This window comes from Grampus griseus (assembly GCF_964374135.1).
Source record: "Grampus griseus genome assembly, chromosome: 7".
Lineage (NCBI taxonomy): Eukaryota > Metazoa > Chordata > Mammalia > Artiodactyla > Delphinidae > Grampus > Grampus griseus.
In genome coordinates this window covers 81649162-81676120 of record NC_139001.1, presented here as the reverse complement: position 1 = coordinate 81676120, position 26959 = coordinate 81649162, and the positions used below count along the sequence as shown (strand labels likewise).

Sequence of the window (26959 nt, the reverse complement as noted above, 5' to 3'; positions counted from 1 at the left end):
AAATCCTGTTCTTTATGAAATAATTTTTGTGACAGGTGCCATGCTTGACCAGTGTAATGTAACATATTAATGCATGATGAGGTTGTAAGAGGGGGCATGAGGAGCTGTGACAGCAGTGGCCTGAGTTCCCTCCTCCTGGAATGGCCAGCCGTCTCCTCCTAGCTAACTCTAATTTCTTCTCTCATACACAGCTTAGAAGTCATCCCTTCTGCGGACATTCTCCGATCTTTTCATTTTGCATTAGGTGTACCTCCTCTGTGAACATCTGTAGTATCCTGTGCATACTCAGGTACTTCTCTTTATATATCTCTCTCTCCTTCACTGGACTGTAAAATTGTTGTGAGCTTCACTGTTTTTCATCTTTGTATCCTCAACATCTAAACTTGTGCCTCATACCTGGTAGGCACTAACATCTTTGTTGAATGAAAGCATACATGAAAAGATGAATATGAATAGATTTATAGGTATTTTATGAAGCGCACATTCATAGAAGGTTATGTTTCACAAGGAAAAAGCATTAACTCATTACCCATGAAACATTGTCTTGTTATGCTTCTTCATCCCATTCTGCAATATTATTTTTTGTTTCTTTGGACCTTTAACCTATTGCACTAAACAAAAAATAGTTACTACTTAAACTACATTTTGTAACTTTGTCATTAAGTTTTTAACACACAATATTGACTATTTGTAAAGGTTACTCTAAATTTTTTCAGAATTTTTAATTTGCAGTTGTATTATTTTGTGGCCAGTTTTCCTCCCAAAGAATGTATCATTAGGTATTCAGTGGATGCAGTAGCAAAATAAGATTTGCCTTTTGGAGAAAATTTTACTTTGTGGAAGATTCTTTGGAATGTGTCTTTTTAAAGTTATGGGCTTTCTGATTTTAATCTAAAATTAGGTGAATAATATTTATAGTTTTTGTAACACCTTAGAGTTCACAGATTGCCTTATGTACTTTTTTATATAATCTTCAAATTAAATTGCTTGCGAGATAGCATAATACTTACGAGATAATATGGGATATCATAAATAAGTAAACAAAGAATCATAGAGGTTAAATAACACCTTAGATTGTACAGCTGAATCTGGAATTTTATTTGTGAGGAGATTTTTACTGTTGATTCAATTTCTTTAGTAGTTTTGTTCAGAATTTTCTATTTAATCTTGAATCAGTGGCAGTAAGCTATATTTTTCTAGTTTGTTCATTTCATCTGTCTTCAAATGTATTGGCATGAAGCTATTTTAATATGCTCTTATTATTTTAATGTCTGCAGCATCTGTAGTTATGTAGTTTCTGACACTAGCTATTTCTGCATGCCTGCCCTTCCTCCTTCTCTTCCTCGCTTCCTCCCTCCCTCCCTTTTTTTCTTCCTTTCTTCCTTACAACTTTTTAATGAAATCTATCCAGAGGTTTGAAGTTTTACGCTTTTCAGAGAGTCAATTTTTAGCTTTCCCGTCACCTCTATTTTATCTTTATTTTCTGGTTCATCAGTTTCTGGGTTTTTATTTTAATTATTTCTTGTCCTTTGCTTTTTTCAACTCCTGTTTTTTTCTTTTTTTTTTTTTAAAGTGTATTGTGTTTCTTTTATAAAGCCTGTTTTATTGGATTCTCAGGTCACTAATTTTCATCCTTTTCCATAGTAGGCATTTAAGGTTATAAAATTCTCTTCAGTTATTGATTTTCACATATACCACAGGTTTTCATATTAGGTTGTCACTTAGTTCTGAATATTTAGTTCCAATTTCCATTTCGAGTTATTTAGAAGTATGCTGCTTATTTTCAAAACACTTGAATTATTTCTAGTTATCTTTTTGTTATTAAATTCTATCTTAATCTCATTGTTGTTAAAGAATGTGGTTTGTATAATATCAATTATTTAACTTGCTGAGCCTTATTTTTGTGGCCTAGTTTGTGATCAGCTTTTGAAATGTTCTATTTTGGAAATGTACTTGAAAATAACGTGTATTTTACAGCTCTGGGTATCATTTTATACATATGTCCATTAGATAAGGGTAATTGTTCAAATCTTTTATGTTCTTATGACGTTGTCTTCTTGACCTTTCAGTTACTAAGCTAAACTATAAAGCTCCCATTTTACATCGTTTGTTTAGTTTTTCTTGTCAAGTTTTGCTTTATATATTTTGAGATCGTTAGCTGTGTACAACTTTGTTATTGTTATATTTTCCTGAAGAAGTAAACTTTTTATCATTTAACAATGATCCTCTTTATTTCTAGTAATGCTTTTTTCCTTATATTAATATAATTTTGATATTTGTATTAATATCTTTTTTCATTTTGTACTTTTATTTATGTTATGGATGTATCTTTTGAAAAGAGAACAATATAGCTAAGTTTTTTTAAATCCAATCTGACAATTTTTATCTTTTAACTAGACTATACACCCAGTTTACGTTTATTGTAATTACTGATGTATTTGGGTTTATTTCTGCCATTTAATTTGGTATATTTATTTTCCCATCATTTCTTTGTTTCTCTTTCTTTCTTTTATTGACTTCTTTGTGCATTCTTCACTATTTTTTTCTCATTCATTTTTTTTCCTACTGGTTTGGAGGTTATACTTGCTTACCCTAGAAATGTTATCATGTATACTGTTTAAATTATATACATACCTTTACTCTCTACCCAAACAAAAAGACCTTAGAAGAGAATATTTTAACTCTGCTTACCTTTTTCAAATTTATATATTTTTGCTTATGTTTTTAATTCTGTAAGAAATAAATATCCTATTTTATAATGTTAATATTGTTTATATTTACCACTTTTTTTCACCTCATCATTCTTTAGGCATTTCAGAACTTTTGATTGAAAATAAATTCAATGAGGACATGAGAGTGATAAACACTCTCAGTCTTTATCTCTAAATGACCTTATTTCACTCTCATTGTTAGAAGAATTTTATTGGGTATAAACTTCTAGGTTACTAGGTTAATTTCTTTTAGCCCATTAAAGTTATTATTTCACTGTCTTGTGGATTCTTTTTCTTTCAAAAGTTTAATTATTGGTCTGTCAGTCCTTTGAATGTAATTTATCTTTTTTTTCTGTTTGCTTTTGATGTCTTTTCTTTTTCTTGTATTAACAGTTTCACTCTTCCAATATATCCTCTACCTCTTTCTGTCTTTGCTAGAGCTTTAATTCAGATGTACATGAGATCTGTTTGCAATATTTTCCATGCCTCTTTATGTCTCAGGATTACATCTGACATAATATATTCATTTCTCGATTACAGTTCTCTAATTCTCATTTCAACTATTTTGAAGTTACTGTTTAACCTATTGATTGACTTCTTTTGCTTTATCATACTTTGCATTTTTAAAAATTCTCTTTTTTCAGAATTCATCGTTTCTTACATTGTTAAACTTTTTACTTCTTGAAACATATTAAACATATTTATTGTATGTGCAGTGATTCTAATACCTGGCAACTTCTTAGGAGGGATTCTGCCATACGTTGTTTATTTGTTTTACATATGATGCCTTGTTTTTTAATATATTTAAATGATTTTTAAAATCTTGAGCTACTCATTTTTCTTTGAATTTTACATGTGAAAGTATTTTGATACCTGTGTTTCAAGGTGTACATTCGTTTCTATCAGATGCCTGACAGTATTAGTATGATACTGTTAATATAGGACCACTTTAAAATCTTGGCTTGAGATTTTGTGGAGCAAAAGAGTAGTGAGACTTCAGACTGCAGACTGCAGTGAGGGTTAGCTCGTGATTACAAATTATCAGAGAGGACTTATTTTTCCCATCCATCCAGTGTCAAAGTTCTGTATAGGCAATTTCCCTTACATTTCCTCTTAGGGAAGGAAGCAAGAGGGTGGGGGTGTTATGGCATAATGCTTAAGAGCATTGTGCCTAGACCCAGACTGTCTGAATTTGCATTTTGGCTCTGCTGCTAACCTTGAACAAATTACTTAACCTTTCTGTTCTTCAGTGTCTTGATCTCTAAGATAAAGATTATAATGGTGCCCTTTTTATGGGTTTTCTGAGGATAAAATGAGTTAATATCTTTGAAGCACTTAGAACGCAGTAAGTTCTATAAGTGTTTCCTATTATTATCATGATCATCATTATTGTGTCTAACTAACTCTTATACTAAGTGAGTAGTGCTTTGTGGCCCCAGCACTCTTGGGGGGTGGGGTCTGCTGTTAGACATCCTACCTTTTGAGGCCTCAAAAATTAATACTCAACTTCAGCTGATTCAGCAAATATTCTTAAGACAAAAGACAACTCAAGTGCTTACCTTACTACTCTGAATACCAGTCTTCACTTAGTCTTGTCCCCAGAATTCCTTACTTTTTTTCTTACCTCATGGGATCATTTAAGTATTTTTTATATTTCTTATTTTATTTTAGTTGTTTTCAGGTGATACTCGTGTTACAGGATATAGAAGTCCGTTATACAGCTTGTAAATGGCAAAGCCAAGACTAAAGTCCCAAACTGACTCTGAGCATGGTGCTTCAAGAAATTTGGACAGCAGACATACACAGACATGAATGTTTCAAATATTTAAAATCATTAGTGATCCAAGAAATACTGATAGAAGTAACTATACAGTACCGTTTTTCTTATCAAATTAGAAAAGTTAAGAAGAAAAGAAAGGAAGAAGGAAGGAAACAGAATTTGAAACCCCAAATTAACAAGCATTCAAAAATCCAGAAACTTTCTTATCTCTTATTGGCAAAGATGTTAATTGCTACAACTCCTGTGCAGAGCAGTTTGGCAGTGTATATCCAAGTTAAAAGATTTATATTTATGACACATAAATTTCGCTTCTACAAATTTATAAAAACAATTAAAGGTATGTATAGAGATTTAGCCATAAGAGTGGACATTACATCACTTTACAGAAAATTAAAATATTGGAAACAAACATTTACCTCACAATAAGAGAATGGGTTGAGTTGAGTGTGAAACATCCAAATAATGAAATGCTAAATGCAATTTTAAAAGATTTCTTTGAATGCCATCAAAAGAAGTTTGTGGTAATTTGTTGAGGGGAAACAGAGACGGTTGCAAGTTAAAATATACAATCTAATTTTTAAAAAAACAATGGTGTGTATATATATAATCATAATCCATTGCAAAAGTCAAAATTAATAGCTCTTGGGCATGAGGTTTGGGGTGATTATTAACACATTTTCTTTTTACTTATTCGTAGTTTCTACAGTGATCTGAACACTATTAAAAATAGATAACATGCCGTTAAGTAAATTCTTAAATAAGAATCATAATTCAAGATGCCAGTACTCTAATAAAACTATTTATATTTCTGTATATTGACTTTTCAATTCTAATGCTTAGGCATATATATTTTTATGTAGTTAAAATTATTATGTACATATATTTTATAATCTGACATTTTCTTTGACAATTTCTGTTTTTCCATGTTTCTACATAGCTTTGCAGTGATCAATTTGATGACCACATCATATTGATATTCTGTTTATTTAATTACTAAAATTTAACATATTTTCTACAATTGTTTAAATATTTACTTTTTTTAGCATTTATCTATTACAGCTAGCACTTCAATTAAATAATACAAATGATAGTTCTGAAAATAATGGTAACACATTATCAAATACCTTTTTGGTGTTTCATAAAAGTTATGTATACTCTTAGAACAATTCTATGAGTTAGGCATTATTATTCTCTTATGAAAATGAAGCTAAATAACCCATTGATTACAAATCTAGTGAGAAGTTGAGCTAGAGTTCAATCCAGGTTTGTCTGATTGTATGTCTGATTTATCTAAGCTTTTTCCATTAAAGTTTGTAAAATTGTCCTCCGTAATCATTAACAGGAAATATTAGCAGGGATGAAAAATAGTTCTAATTCAGTTTCCTGAATCCCATATCTATTTAAGAGTTTTTGAGACCATTATCTTTTAGTTTCTAGTATTGTTGTTAAAAGAACAGTAACCTTTCAGAGTCTCATCTTAGGCACAGGAGTTCTCCCTGCCCAGTCTCTGGAATCTTTTAGAACCTTCTCTTTTTCCTCAGTGCTTTCTACTCTCTTAATGATTCACCTTGTTGTTTGCTCAGTTTTCGTCCTTTGACCTGGGTATTCCATTTGCAGATTTTTCATGTTTTATTTCTTTGATGGTTTCCTGTCTTCTAATTTGCTGTTATTGACCATGTTGTGTTGTTGTTGTTGTTGTTGTATCCTTGGAACTCCTTTTATTTGGATACCGGACCTCTTATACTCTTACCGTCGTATCTTTTGTTTCCTATTGTTCATTTCTCTATCATTTTGTTTCTACCTTAGGGAAGAGTTTTTAGCTTTATATTTGAATCCACTTTAAAACTCTGCCTTTTTTTTTTCATTGATCGATCTTGTTCTCTGAGAGTTTCTTTTTTTATAGCTTCTGATTCTTGCTTCCTGGATACAATATAGTTTCTTATTTCTGTGAGGTTTTTAAATACATTTTTTGAAGTTTCTTCTGTTCCCTGAATGTATGTTTCTCCACGTTCAGTTTTTCTATTTATGTGGTTTGAATTCCTATCTCTGTGTACTATGAGCAGAGCTTGTTGATTGGAGAGCTTCACTGAGCTTTGAATGCACGATGAACTGATCTCTTTGTTGGGAGGTCACCAAATGTCAGTATCTGCAGGTATTTACTCTTAGGCAGTTCAGATTACTCAGAGAGGAATTTTCCAGTATCTTGTCTCTGGAGGAAAACCCTGTATGCCAGAATTCTGGGAGGCAATCAGTGGAAACGGAGGAAAGGGAGTGGTGTAATAAACCTTTACTTAATCCCAGTTGTTAAATAAGACAAATTATTCCACTCTCAACTCTTTTTGGTGACTCATAATCTAAAGCCTCTTGGTTCAAACTTTTACGGAATAAAACTTGAGTCAACTATTTAAGTAGTCACCTGGCTCCAGAGTAGGGAAGATCAGTATGGCATCCTCTTTTAAAAAATTGTGAACGAAGCCCTACCTTATTATACCCTTCTATCCAGAAATACAATTCCTTAGCTTTTCTGAAGTTCTGCGATAAAACTGCCTTCTCTGTCTCTCTCTCTTCCCCTCCCTTCTTCCCCTGCTTCCTGCCTACCTCCTTCTCTTTCTCCCTTACCTTTCTCACCCTTTGGGTTATTTTTAATCAATTCAATTTCCAGTTTCAAAAAGTATATTGATACCTTCTATCTGTTTTGTCTCCTTTCTTTTTTTTTCTTATAGTATTATAATTTAAAATGTATGTATACATTTACTATCTTTTAAATGGTGTTTCAGGAAGGAGTAGAAAGGAACATATGTTTAATCCACTATGTTTAACTAAAAAACTCATTTTATAATATTATGGCCACCCATTCAAGAACATGTCTCCATTTATTTAAGTCATAGTTTAAATATACTAATTAGGTTTAATGGTTGTCTTCATAGAGATTAAATGCAGCTCTTATTAAATTACATTCTAAATAATGCAGTTTTTCCTCGTTATTTGGAATGAAGTCTCTTCTTCCTTTCTATTTTCTACCTAGTTGTAACTTGATGATATTACTTTAGCATGTTTAACTTACATCTGGAAAAATTGCTACTCATTAATGCTATAATTTCTGCACTGATTCTTTTAGATTTCATAGTGTACATTTCATCAAAATAATATCTTACCTCTTCCTATGTTATATTAATTCCTTATGTTTCTTTTTCTGTTGTTTTACATATGTAAAATATATTCAAAACCACTTTGAATAATATTGGTAATAATTAATATCCTTATTTTTATTCCTGAGTTTGGAGGGAGTACTTCTAGTAGAGTTCTATTTGATATAATATTGACTTTTGTTTTGAAATGTCATTATTTTTAAATGTATTTTGGAACAGGCTTAAAAACTGAACAGACATGTCCAAAGAGCATAGGAGCTAGCTTTAAGGGGGCTCCCTCTGAACATATTTGAGACAATTATGTCCCAAATCAAAAAAATAATGGTAGAAATGGATTGTAACACACCGAATTAAAAACAATAATCTGTAAGTCCACACTGATACATAAAAGAAATTAGAGAGAAGAATGGATGAAGGGAAAGTGCCTTTTTACAGAATGCCATCTAACAAATGTAGAAAGGATAAAAGAAATGGAAAATCACTTTTCTTTACAACGATTGTAATAATTAAGGCCTCAGTCACCAGTTGATGCTAAAATTATTGGGTAAAAAGACTGCTTGGAAACAGGATATTCACATGGTCTCCAAGTATCACCTCACAGGTCACTTATTAATTAGAATATTACCTGTAAAATGGAGAAATCTGGCAGCTACCATCTTAACCATACGATTAAACTTCAAAACACCAATAAAGGACAGTGTGGCATCATGTGCTTCCTAATATGTTGCACCTCAGAAGGAAAAGATGCACCTTTGTTATAGTCCTGCCAATAATGTTTAACCTAAATCTATTCGTGAGGAATTAACCAGACAGATTCAAATCGAGAAATAGTCTGAGAAACAAGTGATCTAGACTTCCAAAATGTCAGTGATGTGAAAAACTAGACAAGATTGGAGAATTGCTCTAGATGAAAGGAGAATGAAGATTGATTGGATCATAATTTGAAAAAAAAAACAAAACAGTAAAACCAACAAAAGGCAAATGGCTTGGGAGACAAATGGTAAAATAGAAATATGGATTATAAATTATATCATATTATCAATGTAAAGTGTCCTGCATGTGATAATTATATTATCACAATTGTGTAGAGAGTATCATTATTCTTGGGTGATACATACTGAAGAGTATACATCAATCAAGTGCTGCAGTATGTACAAGTAACTCTCAAATAGTCCAGCAAAAAAAAAAGTGTATGTATAGATACAGATATGCAGATACACAAGCACATACCCATAAAGGGGGGAGGGCAAATGTGGCAAGTGGTTAAAAATATGTTAAACTAGGTGGAAGTTATTAGGTGTTCTCTGGAGGTACTATTATTGGAACTTTCCTTAAGTTTGCAAGTTTTCAGAGATCTTGGAAAAGTGAAATATATTTTTGTAACTTTGATGTATAGTGTCACAGAATTTAAATTTAGCTATTCTGTATCTACAACTATATCTCTTTAGTAGTAAAAGAGAACAATTTGTTTCTCTAACAATTTGTTTTGATTCATTTTTTTTCAGCCTATATAAGAAATTTTGTGTGTGTGTGTGTGTGTGAGTATGTGTACACATACTCATTTGTGAGAACCTTTAATGTCTCTACTGAAATCCTGTTCTCCAAGGAATCTCCTCAGCATGTATATTTTTTATTGGAGGTTCTGCTCTGTCATAAATATCCTGAACTAAAATGCTCTTTCTTTCTTTAAAAAACTATACCATTTATTAGCTTCTCTTGAATTGTTTTTCTAAACTGGCCTAGCAAACCTTTGCACCAAATACTTTCTACTGGGTGCAAAATGAATGTCTTTATGAATTTTTCACACATTTCAAAATAAAAAAAAGCATGAGGAATTATCACATGAGCCTCTTTGTAGTTCATGGTCTTTAATACTTAATAAAAAGAGCCTAAAGTGCTATTTCTTCTCTTAAAATTTTACAATTTTTAAATGCTTATCATTGAGTCATTATCTACTTTGCCACCCAATTATACTGATTTGTATTTAAATCTAATCCCCATGATAATTCTGTTTATGGCTTGTCTATCTCATTTTGTCTATTATTATAGTGCTGAACTTGGAATTTTAAAAATTCTCTTAGTTAGACTCAGAAATCCTTGGAGGCCCAGTTCTGCCTCTGACTAGCTCTAAAATTCAGGTATCAGTTTGGTAATCTAAAAGTTTTATTAGACCAGATATGTAGAAAACAATCACCAATATTACTTCTACTCTAGCATACAATGAGTTGGACCCTCTATTGTATGGCATCTGCAGCTGTGCATTTTCAAACCATAGCTAAAAATCTTGCTGGTTTTATCACGTTCTCTCCATCTGTAATACCTCAGGTGAGGTTGGGGTTGGTTGAGAAATAGGTGGTATGACTTTAGAGCATCTTCTTAATTCTCATAATAATTCTTTCAATGATTGATGCTTCCCTTTTGCACATAAAGTTTAACTCTTAAAAAATTGGTACATTGTATTTCATCTGCTGGGAATATTACCTTGTGGAAAACTTTCTGATTTATAGTAACTACTCTCAAACTTGTACTGTTGATATTTTTGGCATTTACTGTTAACAGCTTCCAATCTCTAATTAAAATGTTGTTGACATCCCCAGTTTTGTTAGAGGATAGAGGAACTTAAAATGACATGCGTGGAGGACCCATTCACTACTTTCTGTGTTGCAGTGGAATGTGAGTAGCCTAAGTACACCTTATTCTGTTGTGACAGCCAATTTTTAGCATGGAAGAGGCTGCTAGGAAAAGTAGGACAAAGTGGTGAACTGGGTTAATAAATGATCATCACTTTGCTTTTGTACCCCATTTTTCCCCTCTCTATGAATAATCTGAAGATGACTATATACCATATGGTAAATATAACACAGCACACAATTTTGATTCTTTTCAATTTTTTCAACTACTAATTTTGTTATTACAAATGTAATATTTTTTCTTTTAGAAAATATAGAAGAGGAAAATTAAAATCACATGTAATTACACCATCCAGAGATAATCACTTTGGTGCTTACCCTCCCAGATCTTTCTCTTTAGGGATTTCTAGTTTTGAAATGAGTTCATGTTGTATATGCCACTTTGTTACTTGAATTTTGTCATTAACAATATACTGTGGACCTCTTTCCAGGTTATTTAATTTTCTCTGCACTATTATTTTATATGGCTGTATAATATTGTGTAGTTGTTCCATGACTTATTTAAACAGCTTCCTGTGATTGATCTAAATTTTTTATTATACTAGTGCTCTGATGATACTGATGAAATAAATCTGTGGTCACAATTTCTTTTGAATGAAAAATCTAGCTATTGCTAGATCAAAGAGGATTGAAATTTTAAAATTTTTGATACATGTTGCTCAACAACTTTTTTTTAAAGTACTCTATCCTCAAATAGCTTAATGGAATTTTTAGAGAAAACCAATAAGGAAGGTGGCTGGCTTAAATACTATGAGTACTCTAGATAATCTCTTAGCAAGCTATAAAATTGTTGGTTAATTGTTTAGAGGTGAGAATAAGTTAGTTATTACCTGCTGTCATTAGGAATAACATATCAGAAATTTCCAGTATAAATTGAAGGTAATACCTATGTAACAGCATAAGACATTTTACCAATATATAAAACCTATGAGCTTATATAGGAAATGATTTGTTAAATGTAGTTTTCCCTTCTTTTTTTTCCAAAAGGGGGATGTTTTTACTAATTATTGTAAATAATAAAAATAACATGAGATCATACTCTAATTCTGTTTTGCAAGTTGATTTTTAAAAATCTACCAACATATTACTAAAATATTCCCATATTGCTACATAGAATTACCTTACTGTTTTTAATTCCTGCATATTACATGGTATGGTGGATATGCTATATGTTAGTAAATAAATTCCTTGTTGATAATTATTTAGATTATTTACTTTTTTCTCAGTTATAAATAGTGAGTGCACTTATTGTCTTGTACAGACATCTGTGTACTTATTATTCCATTAAATACACCTGTAGCAGTGACATTGTTACTGGTAGAAAACAGTGATAAAACTCTGAGTTCTGGTATTAGAGCTTGAAACCCAGCCTCCATCATTGACATGCTGTGTAACTTTGGCAAGCTAATTGACCTTACTATAATACTGATCTGAAATTAGAAGACACTTTGTAGAATTGTTGAGAATTCTATAGCCTCTCCTTAATAACGGAATTCATGTAAGGCAGATGCTATGTACCTATTGCATCTGGTACATAATAAGTGCTAAAATATCCCTATTGTTATATAAATTTTCTTCTTTAGTGAATTTTCTAGTCATTTCTTTTGTTTGTTTTTCTCTTGGATAGTTTCTTTTTTATTAAGTTTGTGGGAGAATTTTTTATATTAAGAATATTTACTTGTCCCTTTTGTAAGTTATAAATATGTTTCCCCAATTTATCATATCTACATTTTGGTTTAGTCAAGTGTGTCAATCTTTTCTTTTATGATTTCTGGTCTTTGTGTCATGCTAAGAAAGGAAATCTCTACTGTAAGATTATGAAATTATCATCCTGTATTCTATCCTAGAGATCTTTTTATTTTCTACATTTAAGTATTTACCTCTTTTGTATGTGTGTGTGGCTAGTACTGCTCCTTCTCAGCTCCCTTGTATATTCCCCCAAGGGATATATTGGAAATGCTAGGGTCCTTTTTAGGTTATCACCATGATTGAGAAAGGACTACTGGTGGTATTCAGTGGTCAGGAGCCAGGGATGTCTGCCACACTCCTTTAGTGCACAGAACTTCCCTTAACAAAGAATTCCTGAGTCCTACTTGACTTTGAAATGCCTTGCCAGACCTCTGAATCTTACCATTGCTTTCTGCCAACAGCAAACATCTGAAAACTAAACATCTAAGAATTAAAAATAAAAATAACAGTGGATTTAATCGATTGCTTCTCAGGTTGAGTTTAAAAATAACACCTGAATATGTAGAGAAAATCTGAATTTCATGGACTAGGGGGAGTATGTAGAATAGTACAACCTTTTTTGGTTTTGTTTTATTATTGATTGCTCCTTTTCCGTGGGAGTTTATTCTTGTTTTATTTCCACAATACCCCTCAAATGTAACTGAAAACAAAATTAGAAAATTTCAGTCACCTCTCTTGTTTCTTGCATTGTTTTTCTTCATTGGGTGCCATTTGCACAGCTTGTTCACATTGCTCTTCTCTTTTGAGCTGCTGATTTTTCTCTTACGTCCAGTAATTTCTATTTGTGTAGATAGATCTCCATTAATAGTATTGTTGTCTCTCTTGGGCTTCTTCAGCACATCGATAGGTCTGGCTGCAGGGTTTCCCTGGCTGGGAAATAGGAATTTTTATTACTGAATATGATCAACTTGTAGAATAGAGGTTCAGTCCTTTTCCATAAATTACAGTGGTCAAATAAGTCATTCCTTGTTATTTTATACCTTTTTGTATAATATAGATAAGAACATAGTTTGAGTTTTTAGCCTTCTGGTAGTGAAAGTTTAAGAATACTACCTAAAAGAGTTGAAAAAATATATATAGCTTACAAATAATTTTCCATAAACATCATTTCTCTTACTGTTTTTTTAAGTAATTACCCACAAGAGAAGCTGGGGGAAAAAAGGCATTTCTACAACGTGAAAACATCTTTGGAGATTATGATGAAAAGGTACATGGCTATAGCGTCTACAGAATTTCAATAACAGTTCTTAAATAGATTTCTTATGGCTATTTATTCTCTACTTTTTCAATTAAAAAATGGAGTTTCTGTGAAGGGCAACCATTATCCCCATTTTGTTGATGTAGAAATTAAGGCACAGAGAATCTAAATAACTTGTTCAAGGTCTCATAGCTAGGAAAAAAAAAATAGTCATACAGATTGAATTAAAAATTCATGCTTATAGCATGCTGCATCTTTAGTTAAAAGAGAATTTGGGTTCTGCTCCAGGACACAGGAAAAAACTGTTTGAGACCTGGGAAGTCTTTACCATAAAGCATAAAACACTACAAAACATCTTGTCCTGCTTATTACTAAAGTAGGCATTACCATTATTCCACCATACCCCTCAAAGAATGGTCACCACTGAATACCCAGCACTTATCACAGTGCCGCCATAATCAGTACTCAGTAAATATTCACAAAAGATGAGTGAACCTATGTAATGTCCCCAGGGACTGACTAAAACAATGGGTGACATAGTCTCATTCTACCAAATAAGTTAGTTTCAAAAATGTGCCCCCAATTACAGGAATGAATTAATTTGCTGTATTAAATTATTGTTATAAATCAATTGTATTTTCAAGAAAAACTATTAAAAGTTTAATCATTTTAGCTTTACAGTCATTAATATTAAACCATTATATCTGATAATAGTTTAATAGTAGAACTGTTCTAGCTTGGTGTTGGTCAAAATAGGCAGCACATGACAAAGAGGATTTTAACCTTTTCTCTTTCACAAAGGGGGCATCTCCCCAGGTCACCTAAGGTAGGTTTCACTCACAAGTAATTTATATAAGGTAAAAATATGATATTTAAGTTATTTTAACAGTTTTATTGAGCTGTAACTTATACCAAATATCGATAATTCACCCACTAAAAGTGTATGATTCAGTGATTTTTTAATACATTCATAGAATAGTGCAATAATCAACACAATCAATTTTTAGAGTATTTTAATTACCCCCCAAAAACCCCATGTACCCATTAGTGGTCACTCCCTATTCTCCCCACCCTCCAGCTCTAAGAAATCACTAATTTACTCGTTTTTTTCCTATGGATTTGCTTATGCTGGACACTTCATACAAACAGAATCATATAATATGTGGTCTTTTGTGACTTGCTTCTCTCGTGTAACATAATGCTTGCCTATGTTACAGTATGTATCCTAATTCCTTTTCATTTATTTCAGTATATGGTTATAACATTTTGTTTATCCATCTGTCAATTGATGGACATTTGGGTTGTCCCCTATTAGGTACATGATTTACAGATATTTTCTCCCATTCTGTGGATTGTCTTTTCACTTTCTTGATGGTATTCTTTATAACACAAAAGTTCCTAATATTGGTGAAGTCTAACTTTATTTTTCTTTTATTGCTTGTGTTTTTGGTGTCATATCTAAAGAAGGCTTTGCCTGTCCCAAGGTCGCAAACACTTATTCCTATCTTTTCTTTTAAAGTTTTATAATATATCTCTTACAGCAAACTATGTGACCCATTTAGAGTTAATGTTTGTGTATGATATAAGGAAGTGGTCCACTTTTTTCTTTTTCATATGGATATTTGATTACACCCAGCATTGTTTGTTGAAAAGACTATTATTTCACCATTGAATGGTCTTAGAATCCTTGTCAAAAACCAGTTGACCGTAAATGTAAGGATTTATTTCTTGACTCTTGGATCTGTTCCATTAATCTACACCTGTATTCTTGTGCCATTATCACATTGTTTTCATTTTGTGAAGTGTCGGTTCTCTACTTTGTTATTCTTTTTCAAGATTATTTTGGTTATTCTTGCATTTCCATTTGAAATCCTAATCAGCTTGTCAGTTCTGCAGAATTTGATAGATTATTTGATAGTGTTTGCATTTATTCTGTAGACAATTTCAGGAATATTACTGTTACTGTCTTAATAATGGTAAGTCTTCTGATTCAGAAGTATGCCGTATTCTTCAACTTATTTAGGTTTTCTTTAATATCTTAATATTTTGTAGTTTTAAAAATTTAAAGCTTAAGTCTTATACTTTTTAGAAGTTTATTTCTAAGTATTTTCTTTTCAGGCTCTTGTAAATAGAATTGTTTTCTTAATTTCACTTTCAGATTGTTCATTGCTAGTGTATTGATGTACAGCTGACTTTTGTATATTGGTCTTTTATCCTGGTGTCTTACTGAACTCACTTATTCTAGTAGTTTCTATGGTGGATTCCTTAGGATTTTCTACATATTAAAAAAATCATGTCCTCTGTAAATAAAGATCAGTTTACTTTTTCCTTTGAAATCTGGCTCTCCTTTCTTTTTTCTTTTTTTCTCCTTTTTCTTGCCTAATTGCCCTACCTAGAAACTCTAGTATCATATCGTATACAAGGGGCAAAAGACTTGTTCCTGATTTGGAGAGAAAGCATGCAGTCTCTCATCATTAAGTATGATGATAGCTGTGGGTTTTTCATGATGCCCTGTATCAAGTTGAGGCAGTTCCCTTCTGTTTCTGGTTTGTTTGGGGCAGTGTTTAAATTGTTGAATTAAAAATACTCAGTACTCCATTTTTACATTGGATTTAACATTTTGTATTTTAGAATTTACATCATATAAAGACTGCAGTAACTAAAATATCCTTCAGTTATATTATCAGCTCTTCTACTTTTTATTAAACAGTGTTTCTTCTTTCCAGTTGTGTGAACTTGAGCAACTTTAACTTCTGTGCACCTGAGTTTCCTCATCTGTAAAACTGGGTTTCACTGATTTCATTACCTACCTTATAGAGCTTTTTAAAGACTAGACTATTTACAAGTAAAGCATTTCGAATAGCTGATGTCCCCATTGTAAGCAATAATATATCTCAGTTCTTATTAAAGGTATGCATAGTTAATGCCTGAATTAATCCCAATATATTTTTTCACATGTACAGCTTGTTTAGAAGAGATTTCTTTAAGAAAATAACATTTCTTTCAGAGCTTTTATTTCAATCTCTTTGTTGTTTACAATAATACGTATCTCTAACAGTAGAAGAATATTCAAGCAAGCTTGTCTAAGACTTCATATCTAGCACCTATAAAATTAGGCAATGTAAGACCCAGAAACCCTTGTTCAATATTTGGAAAGTTTTTAAGTTAGTTTGGTTTATTTTTATGTCTTACCTTTTCTGTCAGATGACCTTGGTTCTTCGGTCATGTTTCTTTTACAAAGCCATGTACTATGTCTAAAAAAACTTGAGAGGCATCTTCCTGGTTTTGATATTTAGTTATTTACCTAAGCTACTTCCTTAGAGAACATGAATGAACAGCTGTGAAAAGCAAGACATCTTGCCATGACGGACTAGATTCATTAAGGACATCCTAAATTTTTTTTTAACATCTTTATTGGAGTATATTTGCTTTACAGTGGTTTGTTAGTTTCTGCTGTATAACAGAGTGAATCAGCTATACATATACGTACATCCCCATATCTCCTCCCTCTTGCATCTCCCTCCCACCTTCCCTATCCCACCTCTCTAGGTGAACACAAAGCATCAGGCTGATCTCCCTGTGCTGTGTGGCTGCTTCCCACTACCTATCTATTTTACATTTGGTAGTGTATATCTGTCCATGCCACTCTCTCACTTCATCCCAGCTTACCCTTCCCCCTCACCGTGTCCTCAAGTCCATTCTCTATGTCTGCATCTTTATTCCTGTCCTGCCCCTAAGTTCTTCAGAACCATTTTTTTTATTGCATATATATATGTGTTAGCATACGGTATTGTTAATCTCTTTCTGACTTACTTCACTCTGTAAGACAGTCTCTAGGTCCATCCACCTCACTACAAATAACTCAATTTCGTTTCTTTTTATGGCTGAGTAATATTCCATTGTATATATGTGCCATTCATCTGTCGATGGACACTTAGGTTGCTTCCATGTCCTGGCTATTGTAAACAGAGCTGCAGTGAACATTGTGGTACATGACTCTTTTAGAATTATGGTTTTCTCAGGGTATATGCCCAGTAGTGGGATTGCTGGGTCATATGGTAGTTCTATTTTTAGTTTTTTGAGGAACCTCCATACTGTTCTCCATAGTGGCTGTATCAATTTACATTCCCACCACCAGTGCAAGAGGTTTCCCTTTTCTCCACACCCTCTCCAGCATTTATTGTTTGTAGCTTTTTAATGATGGCCATTCTGACCGCTGTGAGGTGATACCTCATTGTAGTTTTGATTTGCATTTCTCTAATGATTAGTGATGTTGAGCATCCTTTCATGTGTTTGTTGGTAATCTGTATATCTTCTTTGGAGAAATGTCGACTTAGGTCTTCTGCCCATTTTTGGATTGGGTTCTTTGTTTTTTTGATATTGAGCTGCATGAGCTGCTTGTATATTTTGGAGATTAATCATTTGTCAGTTGCTTCATTTGCAAATATTTTCTCCCATTCTGAGGATTGTCTTTTGGTTGTGTTTATGGTTTCCTTTGCTGTGCAAAAGCTTTTAAGTTTCATTAGGTCCCATTTGTTTATTTTTGTTTTTATTTCCATTTCTCTAGGAGGTGGGTCAAAAAGGATCTTGCTGTTATGGAGTGTTCTGCCTATGTTTTCCTCAAGAGTGTTATAGTGTCTGCCCTTACATTTAGGTCTTTAATCCATTTTGAGTTTATCTTTGTGTATGGTGTTAGGTAGTGTTCTAATTTCATTCTTTTACATGTAGCTGTCCAGTTTTCCCAGCACCACTTATTGAAGAGGCTGTCTTTTCTCCATTGTATATTCTTGCCTCCTTTATCAAAGATAAGGTGACCATAGGTGTGTGGGTTTATCTCTGGTCTTTCTATCCTGTTCCACTGATCTATATTTCTGCTTTTGTGCCAGTACCATACTGTCTGATTACTGTAACTTTGTAGTATAGTCTGAAGTCAGGGAGCCTGATTCGTACAGCTCCATTTTTCTTTCTCAGGGTTGCTTTGGCTATTTGGGGTCTTTTGTGTTTCCATACAAATTGTGAAATTTTTTGTTCTAGTTCTGTGAATAATGCCACTGGTAGTTTGATAGGGATTGCATTGAATCTGTAGATTGCTTTGGGTAGTATAGTCATTTTCACAATGTTGATTCTTCCAATGCAAGAACAAGGTATATCTCTCCATCTGTATCATCTTTAATTTCTTTCATCAGTGTCTTACAATTTTCTGCATACAGGTCTTTTGTCTCCTTAGGTAGGTTTATTCCTAGATATTTTATTCTTTTTGTTGCAGTGGTAAATGGGAGTGTTTCCTTAATTTCTCTTTCAGATTTTTCATCATTAGTGTATAGGAATGCAAGAGATTTCTGTGCATTAATTTTGTATCCTGCTACTTTACCAAATTCATTGATTAGCTCTAATAGTTTTCTGGTAGCATTTTTAGGATTCTCTATGTATAGGATCATGTCATCTGCAGACAGTGACAGTTTTACTTCTTCTTTGCTGACTTGGATTCCTTTTATTTCTTTTCCATCTCTGTCTGCTGTGACTAAGGCTTCCAAAACTATGTTGAATAATAGTGGTGAGAGTGGGCAACCTTGTCTTTTCCCTGATCTTAGAGCAAATGGTTTCTGTTTTTCACCATTGAGAAGGATGTTGGCTGTGGGTTTGTCATATAAGGGACATCCTAAAATTTAAAGAACGAAGTTTCTAAGCTTTTTATATCAGAGTAAAAAAAAAATCATTTTCTTTTCTGAGAAGTCCTTTGATGGAAATTGAAAGAAAGGAGACAGGTATAATGTTTTCTTATTTCCTGTTATTATGAGTTAGACATACAGATCTAAGAAGTTTCCAAATGAAATTCTTTGCATTTCTTTACAGTCAACTATGAAAGCATGTTTCAACATGTGAATTTCCTTACCTTATGAACAATCAACATATGATTTACTCTCATCTTTTAAAATTTGAATACCAACTTAAATTATTCTTTTAGCTATCTAGAGAAATTCCAAAATTAACGGACCTCCCCACTTTTGATATGAAATAAATTTTAGCACAAGCAACCATTTGAGTACAACTCCTAATACAGAGATAAAGTAATATAAAAACTCAGAGCACTGAAAAGAGTTCTCATGAAGTACTTGTATTAAAGCACTTTACTTTCTCTTTAGACCCTCAATAACATTATTATTATTATTTATTTTTGTGTGTGTGTGCTGTACGCGGGCCTCTCACCGTTGTGGCCTCTCCCATTGCGGAGCACAGGCTCCGGACACGCAGGCTCAGCAGCCATGGCTCACGGGCCCAGCCACTCCGCGGCATGTGGGATCTTCCCGGACCAGGGCACGAACCCGTGTCCCTTGCATTGGCAGGTGTACTCTCAACCACTGCGCCACCAGGGAAGCCCAACATTATTAAATCTTAACATCATTTTCTAGCTGTCCAGTACAAAAAAGATTAGAAGTAATACCTGAATGTAGAGATGTGTAAAAGTATTTGGATGAAAGAGATACAACCTTTATTTAAAGAGGAATCTGGGCTTCCCTGGTGGCACAGTGGTTGAGAGTCCGCCTGCCGATGCAGGGGACACGGGTTCGTGACCCGGTCCGGGAGGATCCCACATGCCATGGAGCGACTAGGCCCGTGAGCCATGGCCACTGAGCCTGCGCATCCGGAGCCTGTGCTCCGCAACGGGAGAGGCCACAACAGTGAGAGGCCCGTGTACCACAATAAATAAATAAATAAAGAGGAATCTAAAAAAATGAGAGACAGTAATATTATGACAGTGTATCATAATAGATGGACTGAAATCATCAAATAGAGTTAAAATCATTCTATATCTTTCTACTTAGCAAGGTAGGAATGTGTATATTTTCGAATGCTTCAAAAGTGGTTAAATTTTTTTAAAGTTTGACATCTAAGGAGGTAAATATCCGTTCCTTAGAAAATTATGTCAAACATTTCATTTCCTAAAAATTGCATAAATGATATATTTTATTTTCTTAACTTTTCCTTAGGATGGCTTGATGAAAATAGCATATACCTTTTCCTATTTATTAGGTTGACTCTTTTGTCTGTAATAGTAAACTATGCTATGTTAGCCTCAAAATGTCAAATAAATGGTGGGTAATTATGTTAATGCAGTGGATATGAAAGCAGCTTTTGTAAACTCTAAAGTGTTATATAGAGTTCATTCTTGGCCATTTTTATCGCCTTCAAGGCTGTCCCTTAAAGAAGAAGGATAAGTGAATATTAGAGGCCATATGTGAGCCAAATGACTTGGCCAAAGGTAGGGTAAACTAAGGGTAGACAGATGGAGGTGGGCAATGGTGAGTTGGGTAGAGAGTAGTGATTGCTAAGAATATGCAACTTTGTGGTCTCATCAAGTGCTGTTCTTCTCCTTAGCTTTTACCTCCACTCCTAATTTTTTTTAAAGTCTTTCTCCTGTTTATCACATATATAGGCACATAAAAAGTACTTATTAAAAATTTGTGGAAATATTAGAAACTGAGGAGTTTGAGCTTTATAGTGTGGGAAGCTTTTCAGATTAGCACTGTTAACTGAATAGACTTTCTACATTTTAGGAAAATGACTTTAATGTGAATTATCATGGGGAGATTAGAAACAGGGAACTCAGAAAGCTATTATGGGTTGGCCAAAGAGTTCATTCGGATTATTCTGTGACAGCTTACAGAAAAACCAGAATGAACTTTTTAGCTAACCCAGTATAATCCAAATGAGAGATGTATGCAAGTTATGGGACTTTGAAAGGGAGAGAATGTTAGAAACAATGTTGGTATAAATTCAACATTGTTTATTAATTACTGACCGGTGACTGCCTATGTTGGGGACCTTGTAACCTTGTAAAAAGGATAGGAATCACAGGTGTTTCTGAGGTTTCTAGAATGAAAGTTTGATTCATTAACCAAGATATGGAGCAATTATCAAAGTAGGATTGAGAATGAATAAGGTGGGTTGTGTTTTGAATATGTTCATTGAGTGTTGACTGTGTGATATCCACTTAGAAAAGTCCCTCAGACAACTGGTAATAAACTATTTCCAACTTTATTTATCTATTATTCACATGTGAGAAGTGAGACCTAAGGAACCTAATAGATATGAGCTGACACCATTAAATAGGTAAAGTCTCCAAAGGAGGTATCTGTACAGGAAGAAGACTGATGAGAACTAAAACGTGGGGAACAATAACAAAATTGGGCCATAGAAGGGGAACCAGTGAAGGATATTGGATAGAACACTAAAGCTGGAACTCAAAAGAGTGAAGTATCCAACAAGACAAAGGATAGATCACTTAAACTATGGAAGTTAAAACAAATGTTCATAGTGATTTTTCTAAGAAATGTTAATTTTAAGAGTAATATGTTATTTTTTTTAATTACTGAAAGAGTTTTAAAAGGTAGAAAGTGAAAAATTAGTGCCCCTCTCCCTACCATGTTCTTCCCTAGAGTATTAAGTTTTTAATTTCTCCTGCATCTTTCTAATCATTTTTCTTGCATATGCAAGCATTACTGTATTTCTACCATCTGAAATGCAAATTTTTTCACATTTTAACATTTCTGAAATTAGGCTATATCTTACAGTAGGTATATATGTTAAATTTAATGACTTTTTTCCCAGAAAGACTGATATTAAATGAATACCATCTGAACGTCTAGGAATAGAATTAATATAAAATGTAAGTGAATAAAAAATAAAAGTACATGTATATTTATAATATATCAAATCAAGAAAATGTAGTTATCTAAGTAAAAGAAATATGTATGTATGTAAAAAATACATTAAATTATATACAATAAAATACATATAAGTATAAACATGTTTAATATACAAGTGGAACTAGGAAGATATTTATTTAGAAATGCTTTTTAACTTTGAGATGTTTTTGACATACAAAAATTCATATATATACATAATTTCATATTTCATCAATTCTAAGAGGTACTTTTTTCTTACTTTAAGGTCTCTGAATCCAGGTTATATTTTACCATTTCTAGCATCTTAGACTCAAAAATACAGTGATTAAGTCTTTCTCTTGGCTGCATATTATTCCATGGTATGAGTCTTTCATAATTTTCTAACCAGTCCCTTATTTACAAATTAGGGGTTTTTGTTATTGTTCATTATGATTTTGGGTTTTCATTTTGCTTTTAGCTTTTTATTATTACCAAAGATGACTTAATTAACATTCTTTTTCTACTTTAAATGTTGTGTTTATTTCATTTTATATAAATGCCTGTAAGCTATATTGCTAATTTATATACATTATTAAAATGGAATAGTGGTTAACTTCTTAGTTTTTGCCTTTTATCTTTTTTCTTTTTATTTATTTTTATTAATTGGTATTGGAGTACAGCTGCTTTACAATGTTGTGTTAGTTTCTACTGTACAGACAAATGAATCAGTTATATGAATACATGTATCCACTCTTTTTAAGATTTCCTTCCCATCTAGGTCACCACAGAGCACTGTGCTATACAGTAGGTTCTCATCAGTTATGTATTTTATATATAGTAGTGTATATATGTCAATCCCAATCTCCCAATTCATCCCACCCCCCACTTCCCCCCTTGGTAACCATAAGTTTGTTTTGTACGTCTGTGACTCTATTTCTGCTTTGCAAATAAGTTCATCTGTACCATTTTTCTAGATTCCACACATAAGCAATATTATACGATGTTTGTCTTTCTCTTTCTGACTTAATTCAGTCTGTATGACAATCTCTGTGTCCATCCACCTCACTACAAATAACTCAATTTTGTTTCTTTTTATGGCTGAGTAATATCCCATTGCATATATGTGCCACATCTTCTTTATCCATTCATCTGTCAGTGGACACTTAGGTTGCTTCCATGTCCTGGCTATGGTAAATAGAGCTGCAGTGAACATTGTAGTACATGACTCTTTTTGAATTATAGTTTTCTCAGGGTATATGCCCAGTAGTGGGATTGCTAGGTCATATGGTACTTCTATTTTTAGTTTTTTAAGGAATCTCCGTACTGTTCTCCATAGTGACTGTACCAATTTACATTCCCACCAACAGTGTAAGAGGGATCCCTTTTCTCCACACCCTCTCCAGCATTTATTGTTTGTAGATTTTTTGATGATGGCCATTCTGACTGATGTGAGGGATACCTCATTGTAGTTTTGATTTTTATTTCTCTAAGAATTAGCCATGTTGAGTATCTTTTCATGTGTTTTTGGCCATCTGTATGTCTTTGGAGAAATATCTATTTATGTATTTCTCCCATTTTTTGATTGGGTTTTTGGTTTTATTTGATATTGAGCTGCATGAGCTGTTTGTATATTTTGGAGATTAATCCCTTGTCAGTTGCTTCATTTGCAAATATTTTCTCCCACTCTGAGGGTTGTTTTTTCATTTTGTTTGTGGTTTTCTTTGTTGCGCAAAAGCTTTTACATTTAATTAGGTCCCATTTGTTTACTTTTGTTTTTATTTTCATTACTCTAGGCTGTGGAGGTTTTTGCCTTTTTCTGATTCATTTTCCATATTCTAATCTAGGCCTTTCTAAAAAAGTAAATGTGATTATGACAATTATGTAATATAGTATATAAATTCTTATGATATTCCCTCCGCTTGAAATACCCTACCCAAATTTTTGTTTGCCCATGAAGAATTCAGGACTTAGCCTTGCTGTCATCTCAGAAAACTATCTTCAACCTCAAGGGTGTCTCCAGCATTGCTCGATAGCCCCCTATGCTTAACTCCTTTCAACATTTATCATAATTGTACTGCAGATGCCTATTTATTTTTCTGTCTCTTGTATTCGGCTTCCTTAAGATCTGGGACTGTGTAGCTAGCATAAGGAGTAGTTGCCACTTGATAGATCAGTAAATATTGAAGGAATGAATAATGCTGTGATTGTTTTTAAAGTGTTTCCAAATGTTTTAAAAATATTGGCTATGAAAAGTTTTTGTTATGCTGAAAAGGAAAGTAAAAAGAGAAATTTACAAAGCTGTATGACTAGCTTAGAAGGAAATGAAAAATATGTTAGTATTACAAGTACATGCTTTTTTTCTGGTTTTAGCCATCTTAAGAGGAGCAGTAACTAAAATAAAAATGTGTTCAAGAGATCTGTTATCTACCAACCAAGGCATTGAGAATTACGGGTCAAGAAGTAGGTACCTTTACAAAGGAAAAATTACTAAAGGCTTTGGATAAAGAACTATAACTTTAGTCTTTAGATGGCTAAATATTACTTTCCATATGTGTTCTTGTTATATTTCACTATATATACTGAGTGCTTACTCCTAAATGCTTCCTTCCCATACTTTACACATACACCAAAGGGAAAAAACAAAGCAATCCTTTGTGCTTACGTTTCTCAGACTGATGTATGAATTACAGCTTTAAGAGGAGGGCTCTAACCTGGGCTATGTTAATAATAGGAACAATGATAATACCATTTTTTTCCCCTAACTGTTTATACTGAAATAGAAGTTGACAATCTCTTATCCAACATAACTACATGATGGATAGTAGTCACATGTACAGCACATTCCTTACTCAGAAAAGCATATCAGAATGCACTTAACTGAAAGAGAGAATATAATTTACAGTTGAACAATAGTATTAAATATTCCTTAAAGTAAAAATAAATTTAAAATTTTTTGCAAGTTTCAGTACTTAATTATTAATAATTACTGTGACACTTTAGTTGAGAAACTGTACTTTAAAAACCACGTCTACATGTATTTCTTTACATGCATATAATACAGTACGTATATTATTGACCCTTACGATAGACCTGTATTTGGGGTAGTAAAGGTCCTGGTATCCTGAAGGCCAATTACAAACACTTGTCTGTCCAAAGTTACATGTTAATTAGAATTGGAGGAGAAACTAAGTCCCAAGTTTCTTCCTTCATGGGCCTGTCCTTTTTCCGTCATACCACATAGCCATGTATGGACTGAAAACGACAATCAGCACAAAAAAGTAGTGTATAAATTTTCATATACGGACACACTCAGATATACACATTCATGTATATGCGTGTATTGCTAGTGAGTCAGTCTTTAAATATCTGAAAACTGTTTTACCAACAGCAAATATCTGAAGCTTCACTTCCACCTCTCTCTTAGAAAAACCTTAAAGTTAATAGGTTTCATGTGTATGGAGTGTTTACACTTATCCTTATTTAGTATACCAGCACAATTCCTGTTCTTTAAGGGAAAAAAAAAAGTCTGGCATCTAATTGAATGCTCCTGTCAGCACTGTTGTAAAATTTGATGCAAAGTTTTGATCTTGTAAGAGTTGAAGCTTTAACTCTATTTTTTTAGGCTATCAATTTCAGACTACTTTTTGTCATTTTATAATGATCTCCAAAATGCCTTTATCTATCCAATCCCAATTTTGAAGATATTACAGTTCAGGAGAATTAAAAGCAGCAAAGAACTGTCAGCAGTCCTGAACAAGAAAACACAAGCTATGGCTGAGAGAAACTTAAGGAACTTCCTAACCAAAATAGTGACTCAGATCATAGTGTTATGTCTTAAAAGATAGGCTCAGTGGAAATACGGCCGACACATTGTACAAAGAAAGTTGTCACTGAATTGAAAGTATCACTGATCATTAACAAAAAGGAATATTTTGTTGGTAATAAGTTTTAAGAACTTGGCAATTGATGAAAATATGGAAATTTGGGGGAAGAACTCATTAGTTCTATATCTCCGTAGCTTTTTTGTGGCTATACGCCATAAAAATTGATAATTCAGACATTAAGTATACTTTACTAAATAATTGACAAGACAAATGTAGAATTTGGTATTAATATTTAATTTATTATTAAATAATACAGGACTTAAATTCTTTTTACTTTATGTACTAACTTCCATCTATAGAATACTTAAACATAATTTAATAGCCTTCTGAAATTTGGACTACCTACCTCCCTGACACTTTCAAAAAGTTTTAATTTCCTGTTGTTTAAATGTATGTGATTCAAATAGTTTTCAAATTAAAGAAATTTTGTGACATCACAGAGATTTTGGTGGCTTCTGTAGGCTTTGAAATAATTGTTATGGATGGAGCACAGTCTTTGCTTCATGGATCTACAAGCAAAGTCTCTGAACATTTAGGGAAATAATAGTTTCAAAGCCCATGCATTATTTTCTAAAAGAGAGAACTATAAGCATTCTAACTATTTAGGAAAAAAAAATGTTAGTATACTATTTTAAGAAAATGTTAATATAAGTTTTAGGTAAATTGGTTAAATAAAGTTCATCTTCTGGTTTTTCTGACAGCTCTCAACTCTTCCTATATAGTAGTATGTTAGAAACACTGTAGTTCTAGAAGTTGACACAGTATAGCAAATGCCTCTAGAATATCATCTTTAGTGATAAACTAGGTCGATGAAACCATGCAAATTTATTTTCAATATATTGCTTCCTATAACCGGTATTTCTGTTTGTTACCATACAAACATCTAGAAATAAGCGTGTAGAAAATTTTCATCAAAATTCATCAAATTTGAAACGTTTGTTTGAGATTGTCTAACTTAAAATATAAGCTGTGTGATATAAACAAAATTTACTCTGGGAACTGAGGAACCTACCTCATAGACCAGTTAAATTATCATACCAAAGAAGTTCTTATGACTCCTGGTCAGGAGAGACAGGGATGTGTATTAACACACTGTACAAGGAGAAAACAGTGGTGTTAAATACAAGTGTCC

At 32.8% G+C, this 26959-nt stretch overlaps 1 long non-coding RNA gene across 1 annotated transcript in view; it reads left to right on the top strand.

Annotated features, from left to right (window-relative positions):
• Window positions 1–219: 219 nt before the first annotated feature.
• LOC309824784 overlaps window positions 220–26959 on the top strand; it is a 99884-nt gene continuing 73144 nt past the window's right edge. The window contains exon 1 of the long non-coding RNA XR_014296968.1: window positions 220–289. This is a non-coding gene — a long non-coding RNA (uncharacterized lncRNA). The remainder of the gene's footprint in view (window positions 290–26959) is intronic.